Here is a 4,182-nt window from a genome sequence, read left to right as displayed (position 1 = left end):
ACAGTTGAAATAAAACCTAGTGTATTCCATGGGACCCACAGAAGTCTCAGGAATTGATGGCACCAGGTGCCTCGATGTGAAAGGAAAATCTAAGCCTAAATAGGATGAATTGACTGAAAGTCTGTTTAAGAAGGAGGCAGGTCCCCAAATCCTCACCCACAGTGCAGACCCTTCCCTGATCCTGAGGGAAGAATGAAAATGTGTTACAGCAGAGAAAATAATGCAGAGGTGACTGACACCGAAACACCATGCATAGCTGAGGGTAAGAGTTCTAAATTAAGAAGAGAAAGAAGGCAAAAATTTTTAAGCTGGATGTCAAGACCCCCTCCCCAGTCTTTCTCCTCAAACCTCCCAGGGCACTGGCAGCCAGATATACTCTAGGCCAGAAACTTAAAAAAAAAAATCTTCTTTGGAGCATCTAAGCAGTCCAAAAGAAAGAGTTTAACTAAACATGGGGTGCACTAGGCAGCTCATGCTACAGTAGAGCCCACAACTCACAAGTCCAAACTAGATCCTCAGTTTGAATGCTGAGAGCTTCCAAACAGCTCATTAGTGGATTTGTGTGTGTGTGTGTGTGTGTGTGTGTGTGTGTGCGCATCTACATCTATACAATGATCTGTATCACTAGAGAGTTGAGAAAAGCATATAACATGGAAGTCAGAGACACATATGCTTGGAGACTCCATTGGAAGATGAAAATTTCAACAAAGTTACCATTAATATTATCAGGGACATCAAATATTATCAGGAATATCAAATCAACCACATCCATGAAACAAAATGTTATAAAATAATATTTAGAGTATAATAAAAGATCTGGCATGTAAGAGATTGTGGAAATGAGAATAGGTTAAAAAATAAAGACAGAGAAATTGCTCAGAAAGAACAAAAAAAAAATCAAGGGTTGAAATCAGAGGGAAAAAAATATGGGAATATAAGAGAACCAGTCAAAGAGATCCAACATACAAAATATAAAAGTTCTAGAGAAACAGATGGAAGTAAGTTATCCAAAGATTTTTCAAAAAATATGTCTATAGTAAGTTTCAGATCAAAAGAGCCTGGTGGCTCAGCAGTTGAGCACCTGCCTTCCTGGAGTTTCAGGATCAAGTCCTGCATTGGGCTCCTGCATGGAGCCTGCTTCTCCTCCCTCTGCCTATGTCTCTGCCTCTTTATGTATCTCTCATGAATAAATAAATAAAATCTTTTTTAAAAAGGGGGGGCCTAGCAGAATGGATGAACGTAGATCCATATCAAGATGCATATGCATGAAATTTAAAACACTAGAAGACAATGAGAAAATCCTGCATATTCCAGAAAGGAAGAAAACAAAGATCACATCCAAGGGATGGGGAATCACAAAGGTTTCAGACTTCTCACCACCAGCACTAGAAGTTAGAAGACAATTATTTATGCTGTTTCAAAATCTGAGGGGAAGAAAGATGACCGACCAGAATTCTATACCCAGCCAAACTATCCATGTCATTGTGAAGCAGACATTCTTTTCAGATGAGAAAAGTCTTCAAAAATTTGCCTCCTCTGAACCCTTTCTGAGATAACTGCTAGAGGATGCACTCTAGCAAAACAGAGGAGTAAATGAAAAAGATAACCCAGGATTTATGAAATCAGGGATCCACCCAAGGAGAGAAGATCAAGGGAATCCCTGGGAAGAGAATGAGAGCAGGAACCATGAAGCTCAACCAATCCAGAACAGAATAAGCAAGAAGGCCCCAGGAAGAGATTTCTTCAGAAAGACAAAACACACTTGTATTTTTTATTTGTATTTGAATGTATTGAGAGGCTTGGAATAAATCTGTGATAAGTTCACTTAAAACTAACCAAAGAAACAAACACCCAGATAATTATTAATTCCAAAGAAAACAAAAAGTTTAGAAGGAGAGGTAAATGATCATAATGCTGCTGCTCAGCTGTCAAGAGTGTTTCCATGGTTATAATAATGTAAACACTGAATACTGACTAAACCAAAAATATAAATCAAATATATGAGGAAGATGGGGTAGAGGTATGCTTGTGGATGGTGAGGCCAAAGACTCATGTTCTGTGGTTGAAAAATCAAGATAACACCCAAGCTTAAAAATAACTTGAAAAGTAGAAAAATAAGAATGTTACTTAAAAAAATGTATATAAATGTCAAAAGAATGTGTTAAAAGAGTCAAAAGCAGGAGCAGGGCATGGGGCCAGGGGTGGGGGTGGGGGTACTGGTACCTCTACAACGGGCCTATAGAACTATTTGACTCTTAAAATGATGTAAATGCAGGACTTTTGCAAAAATAAAACTCAGAGAAAGATGAAAAATGTAAGGAACCTGAACTGGCAGTTCAGATACTAACCCAGTAAAGATATGGGGGAAATGCTATGATCACAGGTAATGAAAGAACTGACAATGATGGGTGTTAACAAATTGGCAAATGTCAAAACCCCGATAATTCCCATGGAAACAGGCACTTAAACTAATTTTGAGATTGCAAATTGGTACAAAGTTTAAGGAGGGCAAGTTGGTCATAAAATGCTCACATCTCTGGCATGGCCATTCCACTTTCAGAATGAACTTCCGGATACATTGGACACATATGTGAGATGAATGAAGATGCTCACCCCAACTTACACAATCCAACTGTGATAATTATTTAAATATCTGATAAGAGAGGACCTATTAAATCAGTTAGTGGATAGTAAATTGCTAGAATGCTCCATAACCACTAAAACATCACAAGCTAGAAAATTACTTACTGGCATGGGAAGATATTCAAGATACAGAGTTAAGTGAAAAAAATAGCATGACAATAATGAACCCAATTGAAAATATACATACATGATATTGTGTATAAACACACACGCACACAACCACACACGCACTCACATCCACGTGCACGCACCACTCGTATAGTTTACAGCGGAAAACAAAAGACCAGAGGGCAGTCATTAAAATACTGGCAGTGTTCAACTTTGCATGATTGGGATGAGGGTAATTCCTATTTTTCACTTTATTGTTTTTAGTATTGTACAAGCTTTTACAATAAACATGTATTTCATTTTTAACGAGAAAAAATACTATTTTTTTGGTATTATTGTATGCAATACATTTTAGTTATTAGTGCGGTGTTTTATGGGAAAAACTCACATGGCTCCATTGTTTATTGCATTTTCCATTATAGTCATGAGTTAACAAAATGCAATTTTATGCATAATTTTTAAAAGAAGACTCATTTGCTGCCAGGAGCATGAAGGTTAAGCTGAGTCCCAACTCAAGCTGCCAAAAAGGAGCCTGGTGGCCAGTCAGCTGTGAAGTGAACACGGTCCCTACCACCTGGATGGGACCAGCAACCAGGAACCAGGGACAGCTGTCTGGGGTCGACCCCTACTGGCCTCACTCCTTGCCTGCACACTCTCTAGTGCAGCCATGGGCAACTTCTAAGTGGCTTATGTGGCCGATCTGCCCTCCACGCAGAGAGGCAGCTGCCAGAAACAGCCCAGCCTCCGCCTGCCAATGTCCTGGGTGGGCAGTGCGTGCGTTCCGGCCCCTCCGAGGCCTTTACACATGCACCAGGTCCATGTTGGATCACCTATAGTCTTTATATTACCTAGAGCATGTGTGGCTCTTCATCATGACACATATGCCTTTTAAGGTACAACCAGGAAAAAGCAGAACTCACCCAGTGAAGCAAGTGGTGCCCCCATCAAAGGTGGTGGTCCCCGGGATAACTCATGCTCCAGAAACCACTCCTCCATGGCTCCCTGCGGATGGATGACCTTCCAAGACAAAAGGGTCATGTCACAAGACCAAATCCAACCCGTATGAACATGTCTGACTCACAGGGTAGGGGTAACTGGCAAACACTCACAAAGGGTACTTGGGGAATGGCCAGCATCAGGGACACACAACAGCTGGATCAGAGCTGGCTATTGCCCTCCAGCCACTCAGAATTACATGGGAAACAAACAGGTATGAATGCAATGTGGGAGTTCCCCATGCGGGGCAGATCCCGAGCACCTCTGGGTCAGAAGACCCTCCCAGAGTGACAGAAAGGACGGGGTCTTCAGTGAAATTTTTCCACATACTCTTGAGGAAAAAAAATATGATTTGTTTTTGTTGTTGGGTGTTTGGTGTCACGTATCGTGGTTTGTTTATCGAATCCTCTTTGTAGGATATTTAGGCTGTTTTTC

Source organism: Vulpes vulpes, chromosome 6 (assembly GCF_048418805.1).
Source record: "Vulpes vulpes isolate BD-2025 chromosome 6, VulVul3, whole genome shotgun sequence".
Classification (NCBI taxonomy): domain Eukaryota; kingdom Metazoa; phylum Chordata; class Mammalia; order Carnivora; family Canidae; genus Vulpes; species Vulpes vulpes.
Note: the sequence above shows the minus strand (reverse complement) of the source record.